Consider the following 15,463-nt stretch of genomic DNA (forward strand, 5'->3'; position numbering starts at 1 on the left):
ATTTATTTATTAAACATTAATATAGTACCTTCATCCAAGGCGTTGTACGTATTACAAAAAGTACAAAAATAAGGTAAACCACAACCAAGGCATGAAACGAGAGACGTCTAATGCTTTCTTTAGCCCTTCATGTCTTTTTCAGCCTTGCTCTGCCATGTGATGTTCTGCTATATGTGGATTCCAGCTTTTGTGCGGTCCTCACCAACCTCGACCATGGACTTTGACTGCTCTCTGCACTACATGCTCAAATTCTACTTTTCATACAAAACAGGCACACCAGCAAAGCCGCCCATGCATGTCATTTGAACACCCCTCCCAACCAATATCAAACATCAGAACACTGCACCTCTGCAACCAACTTACATACCACAACCCATGGCAGAACATCCCTTGGCACCACAGGCATATAAAGCACCCCTTCATGCAAAAACACCTTCATGCTTTTGGCACAGAACACCTGGCAACCGATCCACACATAGAGTGCAGGATACTTCCAGTGTGCATGCGTCAACACAAAAGCAAAGCCATCTTGCATTTCCCTCTTCTCCTCACTAATGTAACCCATCCCTCTCTCTCTAAGATCCTGCGGAGCCCCTGGAGACCATGCAAATGGCGCTGGATCGGGTATCAAACCCAGTAACATACCATAACCTTGATTTATGGGATCTGGGTCATCTGCCCCCGCAGTAAAACTGCTCGGGCCCCCGTTTTGTCTGTTCATTGACAACGGGGGCCCAGCCCATTTTTGTCCACCTCCTCCATTGTTAAGTATGCAGGGGACACCCCCGCAATCCCTGAGGCTACAGATACCTAACATGGGGAGCAGGGGACACCTCCAAACCCTGCTCCTCATGTTCCGGTATTTTGGCACCCAAATTGTTGGAAAAAATTTGAACTAATGGTAGTGACCGAATTGAGTCAACTCTACCATGCGATCAATATTTTCGGAACAATTTGGGTAATACCTCTTTAAGTGCATTGTGGGATTTATAGTGAACTAGCAGTGACATACGCTCACCTTCCCACCCCAGCACGAAAGGCTTAAATATGCATTCCTCCATTCGTATCCGTAGAGGAACGCGATTGTTTATACCATTTACCTAAACTGGCTTATTTTCTTGCCTTATACGTTGATCAATAGCTGATCTTCCTTTCAAATGCAGCAGTTTAATTGTTTTGCACTTTAGTTCAGGTTTTTTTCTTTCCATTGAAAATATTGTTTCGACTACCCACGAATTTCTAAGTTTATTATTCCTGCATTTGTTGCCAGTTACAAACCCAGAGTTGTCTATATTTGTCCTGTTTTTGTTATAGGGTTCAGTGTTATACTATACAGTCTGCAGGTGGCGCTACTGAGTCCTTGAAAACAGCTTCTTTTATATTAGTCCTCCTATTTAGTCCAACCCATGCAAACCCAATCTCTTTATTATACGCTAATTAGGTATAGGTTAGCGCCAACAGCGTAGATAAGAGAATGGCGAGTTGTGCATGGCTACCAGAAGCGCTGCTAGTAAGTGTCCCTGCCCTCCTGCCCCTGCAAGTGGGACGTTGAGTGATTGTGTTAGTGAGATACCTGTATTCCCGTACAATATCCATGTTTTCTCTTTTAAATAATAAAATCTCAATCATGAAAGGAGTCATTCTGGATTTTCCAGATTTGCTCATGAAATTTCACTGATTGGACGCTTGGCTATGCTTTTCTGCTAAAAGGTGAAATCTTAAACTAGAATTACAGTAGATAACAAAAATATGCTACTGCAAGTACTTCTCCTTCTTGAACAGAGTATATTGAGGGACTGGAAAGTACTGTTCACGTGGTTCCATGGTGTAATGGTTAGCACTCTGGACTCTGAATCCAGCGATCCGAGTTCAAATCTCGGTGGGACCTAGTTTTTTTGAAAAAAAACATTTAACATAAAAATGTTATGTCGACTTAATGTTAACAGGACGTGTCTTGCTATTTTTACTTGCAAATGGTGGCAGAAGTGACTTGTGTGTTTGGAGACGGTACACATGGTACTTTCATAGTCTTTATTTAAACAGAGAAGGCGTTCCCAGGTTTCTGCAACAGAACTTCAATTTCTCTGCCTTTCATCTCTTAGTGTTCTCTCTGAGCAGCAGGTCAGCAAAGTATTCGGGAAACAGTTGCATAGCATCTAACATTCTGTGCTCATTAATCTTGCTTACTGTCCTAAATCTACGTCCTTGCTTACTGTCCTAAATGTAAGTTGATGACTCTCCCATGACCGCAGAATCCCTTTTTTCGGTGCATGTTTTATCGCCTGGAACTGACAGGGGACCCTCTATCTAATACCTCTTTTTTTTTAGATGTACTCTCTTTGTACCCCTAAAACAGTTCAATCACATTGAGCTGGTTATGTATCAAACTCCCACATAACCTATTTCCTCCTCTTATTTAATGTGAACCAGCAGACCTTGAGACTCGCCACTTCAAGGACTATATGTCTTCTCAGTCTTTCTTTCATATCCATGTATGTTGTTGTTGCTTTTACATGTTTTTCAGATTGACACCAATGGAATGTTATTACACGTTTAATTCACTGAAAAGGAAAACGGACAACTGGTTCAAGAAGTAAGAACCATTTGCTGAGTTTTCCCGCTCGTTACCGCGTGTGTCTTGGTTTTGCACGTGATGTGCATGAAAACATATGTGCCTATATAGTATGGTTATAAAATGTAATATGTTGTTTTGGCAGCATCTCTAGAAACCATCTTAACATAAATCATGTTTCCCTTATATCTCCCATCTGCATTTCTCTTTGAAAGTCTTGATTTATTTTTCACTTTCCGGCAAATCATTACTAAAACATGGAATCTGTATGTTCCTGCAATGGACATAGATCCCTGCCAGCTGCCTTGCCTGTGCCCAGGACGAGAAAAGGTGCTTTGCTTCCCCTCACAATGGGTGGATGCTGCCGCTGTCCTTGAACTGATCAATAAGCTCAAATCCACTGGCTCAGCTGTGGCCCTGGAACAGCTTTTCCTTCAATGCCTTTAAGAGGCTCATCTGATCAACCCCATCTTTTCCGCTGGTTTGTCCCCCATATGAACACGGCAGGCGTTACCTTCATGCTTATAAAGAAACCAACACTGGACCCCGCCATACTGGCCTCTTATAGACTTATCTCCAGCCTTCTTGTAATATCTAACATGGTTCTATGTGAAAATGTCTGCAGGTAAATGTAGTCAGCAAAAAGTCATTTTAATAAAGTTAGTCATTCAATAAAAACTATGCCAGGTCTGAAAATGTTGCCAGTAAATAAGGTCACCAAAACACCTATTTTTAAATACACAAAAGCACAAGGCTGCAACCCTAAATATGAACTCCATTCCTAAACCGTCCCCTAACTCGAATTACACCACTTATCCTACCCTAAATTCTCACAGAACAGGAACCCTTCAGCACACGAATGCACTTTATTTGCATATTAGCGAATGCAAAATAAAGAGCAAATCAACAGTGAACCTGTCTCCAATACAATCACCAGGTCGCCACAAATTACACAGCCCTAGCCCTGACCCAAACCATTCCTGTAATACTAACCTTACCTTAATTGCAACTCTAACACTTACCCTAATGATTACTTTACCCTAACCACTAGGTTTAACCTAACTGCTATCCTACGCCAACACCACCAGCCCTTTCCATCCTCTGTATCCATTTCTTTAACACTTCCCCAAACCAATACCCAAACCCTTCAGCTGACACAGAATCTCGTCTAACCACTAACCAAACCTGAACATATTTACTCTAACCCTAACCCCTATCCTTCCCCTAACCCTAAACCAGGCAATAACAAGCCCACTAAATACTCTTTTACCTAACAATTACTGTAGCAACACTACCAATTTTGGCTACTTTTCAGCTGCGTTTTTGACTACTTTTTGCTTGGCATCGTTTTCACTGCAGAGGTATTTTCACCACGACATTTTCACAGACTATTTTTGATGGCTATATTTTGTCGGGATACCTGTAACATGATGTGCTGGTTCTGTTGGAGCGCTTGGTGGCAGAAAATATGGCTGACCACCACATCCTGCTTTATTATGACATGACATGCAATTTGCAAATTGGAAGTATGTCAGGATGATGCAAAGTAGGAGTATACTGATGCTGTGAAAAGGCGGCATTTAGAGCTATTTTTAACTGGGCATGAATTGCTTTTTGTAGAGCCAGTTCAACATCCAGATGCATACTGGTCGCTGCACTGATGCCTTGAAAGCATTTCCGGAAACCTTAGTGAAGACACAATTACCACATTTGCTAAGGTAACATTACCAGCTTGAACATTCGTGCACATGTTGTTATTACACCGGTGGTAAAACAAGCAGCATGTTGTCATTGTGCTGGGGCTACAATGAGCAAAACTGTTGTAATGACAAGGTTTATGCTACGCACCAGCGTAATGACAAAAGATGTGTTGGAATTAGGGCGCTACAAAACCCTTCATGTGCATCTCTTAGCGCCAGGTCTAACGCCGCAATGTTTGTGTTCGTGTTTTGGGTGCTTCCAACGGTGCGGATGTTAACGTTTCAGCACTGCAAACATGCAGCCATATTGTGCAATTTCACTGTCACTACAACCAGACAAATACCTTCCCTGCTCCTGCACTAGAGCAGTGCAAATTGGATGAATCTCCCCCAATGCGTGCCAGCACACACAACCCTCTTCCGATCTGAAGCCATACAATGGGCTGACAGTATTTCCTAAGCATTTGCACACGAATGGTGTTGAGGAGCATCTCATGGTCCTCTCTGTAGCCGGCTTTAGTTTCCAAAATATGACATTTGGATTTCCAGATGCGGACATCATCATCTTTTCCTATAAAAGCAAAGATAATTTAAATGTACAAAACGTCCACGACCACGAAGGGACTCGAACCCTCAATCTTCTGATTCGAAGTCAGACGCCTTATCCATTAGGCCACGCGGTCGACTGGTTGCAATATATGTGTACATGTATAAATAGCGTTCTCCATCACATTGCATGTGCTATCTTGTCTGTCTATGAGGTTAGACCAGAGTCAATCCCCTCATTCTTTATGGAAGTGATATGTTGAACACATATAAAGATGAAGACCCATTTAAATATACAGCCCAGATCTAAAGTACAGGAACCAGTCTCTCACGCGTTTTACTTCTTTCTCTCTGTCTCGCTTCATCCCCGCCTGTCCCCAAATATTGTTCTCTCCTTTTCCGCCTGTATTCTCTCTATCCGTGGACTTCTGAGGCTGTGTCTTAATCGATGCAGCTCTCATGTTCATCTAATTAACTAAACAGATGAAGATGTGTCCTGGTCACCTGCATCACCACATGCCACAGCGCCTTCTTTATGCACACTTATAAAAAAAAAAGCAACACCAAAAACAACATACAGCCGCTTCCTAGATCCACAAGCTTCTGAAAATGTGGGGGGTTGTGAGCTGGCAGAAGCCGCTTTAACGGAGTGACCATGCTAGGTCACAAGGGCCAGAGAGGAAGAGGAGGAGTAAGGGGAGAAAACATTAGTCAATAGACAGAGTTGAATGCAGACCCTTTAGGCCCAAATGCAACAACTGGCGACAAGCCATAAGTCCCACGCCGCGAGACGACGTCCACTGCACTCTGCAGTTCCTACGCGACTGCAGTCCGCAGTTCCACTTGACACTGACTGCAGTGGCGTCCCATGCCGGCATCCCGACTCCGAGGTCAGGATGGTCTGCGTTCCAACATTACTGTTCCGCTGTGATCCGCAACTCCGCTTGCCACCAGCACTGTGTGGCGTCCCGTGCCCTCATCCAGAGACCTGGGTCAGGAAGTCCACGTACACTCTGAGGATGTACTCTGCTCAGCTGTTTCCTTTGACGCAACAGGCCCGGATGCATTGCCATACCTGTATCCGCCACAGAGGGGTAAGAAAAGATGAGAACATTAAAGGATAAAGGCAACCGGTAAACAGAAGGTGTGGACCAGGAGGTATTTGCATCACCGGGAGGCCTGGAACAGCAGCAAGATGGACGAGCAGCCAGCTGAGCAGCAAGCAAGGCAGAGCTCAAGCGCAAGGGCCACTTTCCTTTGAAAACCCCCACCATTCCCATTGCAGCTCCAATTCGACAAAGGTCCCCGGTGGGCAGAATGGGTGCAAGATTTCACCGATTTCATAGGTGCTGCAGGGTAAGAAAAGTCTCTGGCCATATCTGGCATGATCACAAATGTGTTGGGCAATGAGATGAACGGTAAAATAAAGACCATACCGTAAGAAGAAAGAACACCGTATGACACCCGTGTGGGGGCACTGAACAAGAAATTAATCATCCAGCCCAACAGCGACTACAGAAATTAATACACTGCCGTTTGCAAGCTTTGCTGATGATGAGTCTACTAGGCTGAGGGTGATAGAAGGGTGTACATCGTCTACATTCTGGAAGCAGTTGCTGAAGCAGCCGCTGACCATTGACACAGTCATTGAGCTGGCCAGAGTGCATGAGAGGGTAGATCTGCAGACCACAGCCATTGAAACACAGAAAAAGAAGACAGAGAAAGATGAAACGGTGGCTGCTCTCATGACACCAAGAGGGCCGGTCAACCGGCTCATGGGAGGACCAGTTACATCGAGGGGGCCTACTCGATATCCATACCAACAAACAGGCAGTCAGCTAGAGCACAACGGATATGTTTCAGGTGCGGATTCGCATTTCCGCACACCGGAACATGCCCAGCAATTTGTGAGGCATGCTCCAAATGTGGAAGAGAAGGACACTTTCACACCGTGTGCCAAGAAGGCAGACCTTTTCTGACAGCAAGGCCACCACAGACAACCATGTGGAGACCATCAATGAGGGCTTCCCAACAAACAACATGGAGGATACCACGGCCATACTCGCAGATGCCACAAAGAGTGATCAGAGCGATGGAACCGGTTCTGAAATTTGAGGTGGCGACATACAAAGAAATACCACACTAGTACGTGGAATATGCTGATCCATACGAGAATGAATTTAAAAACCACTGAGATAATGTGGAAATGCTACAGGAGTTTTATATAGACTACTCAGACGAATATTTTAATCTAATGCAAGGGGACCAGGAAGCCGAGGAAGGCCCAAGGGTGATGATTGACATGGGGCCTGCTACACATTGCTTCCTCATGGACATTGGAGCAACAGTGAGCATCATGGGAGAACACAAATTTCTCAAAATGGGTGCTAGGAAGATACTGCAAAAGAGAAAGATCTAGGCTCAATAGCCATCAATGTGGGTTGCACACCTCAGTAACTACCCATCCATTTGTCAATTTCAACTGACACTCGCACAACGAGGACGCTCGGCCAATGCCACGATACACGTGATAAGAAGCCCTATAGATGGGTGGTCCCTGCTCAGTTACAAAACGGTGAAATCAATAGGACTCATGTATATAAACTGCCAAGATACGGAAGTGGTAAGGTGCGGTATGGGGCCCCGACAGCTAACGCACAGTGTGGCAAGATTATCACACAGACCCATTTCTAAAGAACAAGTGCGATAAACATTCCCGACCCTCTTCAAGGGACTGGGAAAATAGAAATGGAGCGTCAACTAGCTCCACATCGATGAAAAGGTGCGCCCAGTACCCCAACAGCCCCGGAGGGTTTGGTTTCATTTGCAACAGGCAGTGTCTCAGGAGGTTCAACAGCTGTAGCAAAATGAAATCATTAAGAAGGCGGTAGGGCCCACACCATGGATTTCAACCCTAGTGGTGGTTCCCAAGGAAGGAAGGCGCATCAGGATATGCTTCGACATGAGCGTAGCCAACACAGCCATCCAAGGAGAACGCCACCGCAGACCAAAAATAGAGATATGATCGTGCAGCTTAACAGAGCCACAACAGTTTACAAGCTTGATCTATCTCAAGGATATCACCAGCTGGGACTGCATCCCTCATCCCATGTGATCATCGACATAGCTGCGACATAGGCCATAATGCCTAATTTCGGTTCATTCTTGCAGGAGATGTTTCAGGATAGCCAAATGTCCACGCTGTAGATAAAAGTACTGTTATCGATAAAGACCGATTTTAATTACAGCGATGACATTTTGGTATACAAAACCTCACAGAATGAACACGATCAGGCACTTATGGTATGTGAAGCATTGCAAACGCCAGGCCTCACTCTAAATTTTGACAAATGCAACATAAAGAAAAAGAAGCTGCGATTCTATGGACACGCCTTTTCAGACGAGGGAACGAAGCCAGGCCCAGACAAGGTACGCACCATAACTGACCTAGTGGCACCCACAACGGTATCAGAGGTGAGGTCGACCCGTGGGTCCTTTTCAAGGCTATGTAGTATGGTCCAAAGCCCCCTATGGGGTCCTTAGTGGTATACTGCGATTGGTCCTGTGATTACAGCTGGGCTCTTGAGGGGCCCTAATTATCCGTTGTGCGCGGCGTTATTGCGTCCTGCTCTGTGTCGGCTGCCCTCATTTGGGACATAAGAGTCCACAATGTACCTATACAATAAGAAAACTTTTTCCAAAAAAGTCAACACAATAAGACAAAATAAAACAAAAACCTTTTGCACCGAGCCCAAAACATGAGAAAACTGCGTAGAAAATCTATTTCTTTTTTCAAAAACAAATGCGAGGTATCCTGGGGGGCAGGATGACAGTTTTGAAAGCTGGTTGCGATTGGGGTCATTTACCCTTGGGCTGTCGATCCTCCCCCTCCTCTGAGCCTAGAAGGCTTAATAGCTATTAGGCATTCCTTTGGCCCATTAGATACATCTTTCATCCCAATTCAGAGGATATTTAGTTTAACAAATAGATGCTAGTCCTTAGAGTTGTGAACCATCTAAAGGCTGGGCTGAGCAATAAAGTGTTTGTCTACGTCATAGGGATATATTGATTGTGTGTGGGCAGGCTTGTGTCCTCTGCCAGTGTATGTTTCCTTCTGTTGTAACATTAATGAGTGTTTGCTGGTAGATGGCCTGCTCTACAAGATGAGAACGTTGACAAGATCTTGCTGAAGGCCCCCTTTCCAATTGGTGCCCCAGACTAAATGTCAGTTTAGTGCTGCCTTATGCCTGCAACCTCCTCAATGTGCGAGTGCTTAAGCAATCCCAAGCAAAGGGCTGGGGCCACCCCTGCTCGCATCCATATGGGTGCACTTCACAGCACTTACAACTCTTTGAGAAGAAGTGCTGGATCATTTATCAAAATGCAGCACTTTATAAAGGATGGCAACCAAAACAACAATCTCTCGGCGAAGAAGCAAGTGTCCAGTCCTTTGGGCCACCTGGGCTGGTTAAGATTCCTTTCATATACTTTCTATGCTACTCTTCCATCACAGCCACCCCTCCTCTGATTGCCTGAGAAAGGCAAGCGTTGCTATGACAAAGTGTCAGAAGAGGCCACTGAGCACAGCCCCTGAGCAAGTTAGGCTGAGAGCTAAATTGGCTCACAGCCTGCCAACCAACTTAGTCAGGAAAGTGAAATGTTTGCCCAGGGCATTCATATTTCACGCCGAACTTTAATTGAACCCGAGGTTTGTGTCTCCCATAACCCATAGCACTTCTTTTATGGCAATGCGTGGAGTGTCTCCCTTACTCCTTCCCTTCATCTCCCAATTCCAAGATCCCTGTTGCACATGGGATACAATGTATCTATTTGAGAGGGAGAGCAAAAGAGAGGGAGAGACACGGTTTGACAGTAGCAAAGTGAGAAAGTGAAATGGAAGCTCTCTGCAGACGCCAGTGGTAGGAGCACAGGAAGGACTCACATTTCTTTTGCCTTTTTGGGCATTTTTCATGTTCTGGTATAATTTATTTATTAAACATTAATATAGTACCTTCATCCAAGGCGTTGTACGTATTACAAAAAGTACAAAAATAAGGTAAACCACAACCAAGGCATGAAACGAGAGACGTCTAATGCTTTCTTTAGCCCTTCATGTCTTTTTCAGCCTTGCTCTGCCATGTGATGTTCTGCTATATGTGGATTCCAGCTTTTGTGCGGTCCTCACCAACCTCGACCATGGACTTTGACTGCTCTCTGCACTACATGCTCAAATTCTACTTTTCATACAAAACAGGCACACCAGCAAAGCCGCCCATGCATGTCATTTGAACACCCCTCCCAACCAATATCAAACATCAGAACACTGCACCTCTGCAACCAACTTACATACCACAACCCATGGCAGAACATCCCTTGGCACCACAGGCATATAAAGCACCCCTTCATGCAAAAACACCTTCATGCTTTTGGCACAGAACACCTGGCAACCGATCCACACATAGAGTGCAGGATACTTCCAGTGTGCATGCGTCAACACAAAAGCAAAGCCATCTTGCATTTCCCTCTTCTCCTCACTAATGTAACCCATCCCTCTCTCTCTAAGATCCTGCGGAGCCCCTGGAGACCATGCAAATGGCGCTGGATCGGGTATCAAACCCAGTAACATACCATAACCTTGATTTATGGGATCTGGGTCATCTGCCCCCGCAGTAAAACTGCTCGGGCCCCCGTTTTGTCTGTTCATTGACAACGGGGGCCCAGCCCATTTTTGTCCACCTCCTCCATTGTTAAGTATGCAGGGGACACCCCCGCAATCCCTGAGGCTACAGATACCTAACATGGGGAGCAGGGGACACCTCCAAACCCTGCTCCTCATGTTCCGGTATTTTGGCACCCAAATTGTTGGAAAAAATTCGAACTAATGGTAGTGACCGAATTGAGTCAACTCTACCATGCGATCAATATTTTCGGAACAATTTGGGTAATACCTCTTTAAGTGCATTGTGGGATTTATAGTGAACTAGCAGTGACATACGCTCACCTTCCCACCCCAGCACGAAAGGCTTAAATATGCATTCCTCCATTCGTATCCGTAGAGGAACGCGATTGTTTATACCATTTACCTAAACTGGCTTATTTTCTTGCCTTATACGTTGATCAATAGCTGATCTTCCTTTCAAATGCAGCAGTTTAATTGTTTTGCACTTTAGTTCAGGTTTTTTTCTTTCCATTGAAAATATTGTTTCGACTACCCACGAATTTCTAAGTTTATTATTCCTGCATTTGTTGCCAGTTACAAACCCAGAGTTGTCTATATTTGTCCTGTTTTTGTTATAGGGTTCAGTGTTATACTATACAGTCTGCAGGTGGCGCTACTGAGTCCTTGAAAACAGCTTCTTTTATATTAGTCCTCCTATTTAGTCCAACCCATGCAAACCCAATCTCTTTATTATACGCTAATTAGGTATAGGTTAGCGCCAACAGCGTAGATAAGAGAATGGCGAGTTGTGCATGGCTACCAGAAGCGCTGCTAGTAAGTGTCCCTGCCCTCCTGCCCCTGCAAGTGGGACGTTGAGTGATTGTGTTAGTGAGATACCTGTATTCCCGTACAATATCCATGTTTTCTCTTTTAAATAATAAAATCTCAATCATGAAAGGAGTCATTCTGGATTTTCCAGATTTGCTCATGAAATTTCACTGATTGGACGCTTGGCTATGCTTTTCTGCTAAAAGGTGAAATCTTAAACTAGAATTACAGTAGATAACAAAAATATGCTACTGCAAGTACTTCTCCTTCTTGAACAGAGTATATTGAGGGACTGGAAAGTACTGTTCACGTGGTTCCATGGTGTAATGGTTAGCACTCTGGACTCTGAATCCAGCGATCCGAGTTCAAATCTCGGTGGGACCTAGTTTTTTTGAAAAAAAATATTTAACATAAAAATGTTATGTCGACTTAATGTTAACAGGACGTGTCTTGCTATTTTTACTTGCAAATGGTGGCAGAAGTGACTTGTGTGTTTGGAGACGGTACACATGGTACTTTCATAGTCTTTATTTAAACAGAGAAGGCGTTCCCAGGTTTCTGCAACAGAACTTCAATTTCTCTGCCTTTCATCTCTTAGTGTTCTCTCTGAGCAGCAGGTCAGCAAAGTATTCGGGAAACAGTTGCATAGCATCTAACATTCTGTGCTCATTAATCTTGCTTACTGTCCTAAATCTACGTCCTTGCTTACTGTCCTAAATGTAAGTTGATGACTCTCCCATGACCGCAGAATCCCTTTTTTCGGTGCATGTTTTATCGCCTGGAACTGACAGGGGACCCTCTATCTAATACCTCTTTTTTTTTAGATGTACTCTCTTTGTACCCCTAAAACAGTTCAATCACATTGAGCTGGTTATGTATCAAACTCCCACATAACCTATTTCCTCCTCTTATTTAATGTGAACCAGCAGACCTTGAGACTCGCCACTTCAAGGACTATATGTCTTCTCAGTCTTTCTTTCATATCCATGTATGTTGTTGTTGCTTTTACATGTTTTTCAGATTGACACCAATGGAATGTTATTACACGTTTAATTCACTGAAAAGGAAAACGGACAACTGGTTCAAGAAGTAAGAACCATTTGCTGAGTTTTCCCGCTCGTTACCGCGTGTGTCTTGGTTTTGCACGTGATGTGCATGAAAACATATGTGCCTATATAGTATGGTTATAAAATGTAATATGTTGTTTTGGCAGCATCTCTAGAAACCATCTTAACATAAATCATGTTTCCCTTATATCTCCCATCTGCATTTCTCTTTGAAAGTCTTGATTTATTTTTCACTTTCCGGCAAATCATTACTAAAACATGGAATCTGTATGTTCCTGCAATGGACATAGATCCCTGCCAGCTGCCTTGCCTGTGCCCAGGACGAGAAAAGGTGCTTTGCTTCCCCTCACAATGGGTGGATGCTGCCGCTGTCCTTGAACTGATCAATAAGCTCAAATCCACTGGCTCAGCTGTGGCCCTGGAACAGCTTTTCCTTCAATGCCTTTAAGAGGCTCATCTGATCAACCCCATCTTTTCCGCTGGTTTGTCCCCCATATGAACACGGCAGGCGTTACCTTCATGCTTATAAAGAAACCAACACTGGACCCCGCCATACTGGCCTCTTATAGACTTATCTCCAGCCTTCTTGTAATATCTAACATGGTTCTATGTGAAAATGTCTGCAGGTAAATGTAGTCAGCAAAAAGTCATTTTAATAAAGTTAGTCATTCAATAAAAACTATGCCAGGTCTGAAAATGTTGCCAGTAAATAAGGTCACCAAAACACCTATTTTTAAATACACAAAAGCACAAGGCTGCAACCCTAAATATGAACTCCATTCCTAAACCGTCCCCTAACTTGAATTACACCACTTATCCTACCCTAAATTCTCACAGAACAGGAACCCTTCAGCACACGAATGCACTTTATTTGCATATTAGCGAATGCAAAATAAAGAGCAAATCAACAGTGAACCTGTCTCCAATACAATCACCAGGTCGCCACAAATTACACAGCCCTAGCCCTGACCCAAACCCTTCCTGTAATACTAACCTTACCTTAATTGCAACTCTAACACTTACCCTAATGATTACTTTACCCTAACCACTAGGTTTAACCTAACTGCTATCCTACGCCAACACCACCAGCCCTTTCCATCCTCTGTATCCATTTCTTTAACACTTCCCCAAACCAATACCCAAACCCTTCAGCTGACACAGAATCTCGTCTAACCACTAACCAAACCTGAACATATTTACTCTAACCCTAACCCCTATCCTTCCCCTAACCCTAAACCAGGCAATAACAAGCCCACTAAATACTCTTTTACCTAACAATTACTGTAGCAACACTACCAATTTTGGCTACTTTTCAGCTGCGTTTTTGACTACTTTTTGCTTGGCATCGTTTTCACTGCAGAGGTATTTTCACCACGACATTTTCACAGACTATTTTTGATGGCTATATTTTGTCGGGATACCTGTAACATGATGTGCTGGTTCTGTTGGAGCGCTTGGTGGCAGAAAATATGGCTGACCACCACATCCTGCTTTATTATGACATGACATGCAATTTGCAAATTGGATGTATGTCAGGATGATGCAAAGTAGGAGTATACTGATGCTGTGAAAAGGCGGCATTTAGAGCTATTTTTAACTGGGCATGAATTGCTTTTTGTAGAGCCAGTTCAACATCCAGATGCATACTGGTCGCTGCACTGATGCCTTGAAAGCATTTCCGGAAACCTTAGTGAAGACACAATTACCACATTTGCTAAGGTAACATTACCAGCTTGAACACTCGTGCACATGTTGTTATTACACCGGTGGTAAAACAAGCAGCATGTTGTCATTGTGCTGGGGCTACAATGAGCAAAACTGTTGTAATGACAAGGTTTATGCTACGCACCAGCGTAATGACAAAAGATGTGTTGGAATTAGGGCGCTACAAAACCCTTCATGTGCATCTCTTAGCGCCAGGTCTAACGCCGCAATGTTTGTGTTCGTGTTTTGGGTGCTTCCAACGGTGCGGATGTTAACGTTTCAGCACTGCAAACATGCAGCCATATTGTGCAATTTCACTGTCACTACAACCAGACAAATACCTTCCCTGCTCCTGCACTAGAGCAGTGCAAATTGGATGAATCTCCCCCAATGCGTGCCAGCACACACAACCCTCTTCCGATCTGAAGCCATACAATGGGCTGACAGTATTTCCTAAGCATTTGCACACGAATGGTGTTGAGGAGCATCTCATGGTCCTCTCTGTAGCCGGCTTTAGTTTCCAAAATATGACATTTGGATTTCCAGATGCGGACATCATCATCTTTTCCTATAAAAGCAAAGATAATTTAAATGTACAAAACGTCCACGACCACGAAGGGACTCGAACCCTCAATCTTCTGATTCGAAGTCAGACGCCTTATCCATTAGGCCACGCGGTCGACTGGTTGCAATATATGTGTACATGTATAAATAGCGTTCTCCATCACATTGCATGTGCTATCTTGTCTGTCTATGAGGTTAGACCAGAGTCAATCCCCTCATTCTTTATGGAAGTGATATGTTGAACACATATAAAGATGAAGACCCATTTAAATATACAGCCCAGATCTAAAGTACAGGAACCAGTCTCTCACGCGTTTTACTTCTTTCTCTCTGTCTCGCTTCATCCCCGCCTGTCCCCAAATATTGTTCTCTCCTTTTCCGCCTGTATTCTCTCTATCCGTGGACTTCTGAGGCTGTGTCTTAATCGATGCAGCTCTCATGTTCATCTAATTAACTAAACAGATGAAGATGTGTCCTGGTCACCTGCATCACCACATGCCACAGCGCCTTCTTTATGCACACTTATAAAAAAAAAAGCAACACCAAAAACAACATACAGCCGCTTCCTAGATCCACAAGCTTCTGAAAATGTGGGGGGTTGTGAGCTGGCAGAAGCCGCTTTAACGGAGTGACCATGCTAGGTCACAAGGGCCAGAGAGGAAGAGGAGGAGTAAGGGGAGAAAACATTAGTCAATAGACAGAGTTGAATGCAGACCCTTTAGGCCCAAATGCAACAACTGGCGACAAGCCATAAGTCCCACGCCGCGAGACGACGTCCACTGCACTCTGCAGTTCCTACGCGACTGCAGTCCGCAGTTCCACT

At 44.1% G+C, this 15,463-nt stretch overlaps 4 non-coding genes across 4 annotated transcripts; 2 read left to right on the plus strand and 2 right to left on the minus strand.

Annotated features, from left to right (window-relative positions):
- The first annotated feature begins 1,816 nt into the window (after positions 1-1,816).
- On the plus strand, positions 1,817-1,888 carry TRNAQ-CUG (transfer RNA glutamine (anticodon CUG)). Its single transcript has one exon. It is a non-coding gene; the product is annotated as a tRNA-Gln (tRNA).
- A 2,994-nt stretch (positions 1,889-4,882) lies between these two features.
- Positions 4,883-4,955, minus strand: TRNAR-UCG (transfer RNA arginine (anticodon UCG)). The gene has a single exon. It is a non-coding gene; the product is annotated as a tRNA-Arg (tRNA).
- A 6,662-nt stretch (positions 4,956-11,617) lies between these two features.
- TRNAQ-CUG (transfer RNA glutamine (anticodon CUG)) lies at positions 11,618-11,689 on the plus strand. The gene has a single exon. It is a non-coding gene; the product is annotated as a tRNA-Gln (tRNA).
- Positions 11,690-14,683: 2,994 nt separating this feature from the next.
- TRNAR-UCG (transfer RNA arginine (anticodon UCG)) lies at positions 14,684-14,756 on the minus strand. Its single transcript has one exon. It is a non-coding gene; the product is annotated as a tRNA-Arg (tRNA).
- Positions 14,757-15,463: the final 707 nt, after the last annotated feature.

Source organism: Ambystoma mexicanum (assembly GCF_040938575.1).
Source record: "Ambystoma mexicanum isolate Mex_15411 chromosome 12 unlocalized genomic scaffold, UKY_AmexF1_1 Mex_chr12_unloc.2, whole genome shotgun sequence".
Lineage (NCBI taxonomy): Eukaryota > Metazoa > Chordata > Amphibia > Caudata > Ambystomatidae > Ambystoma > Ambystoma mexicanum.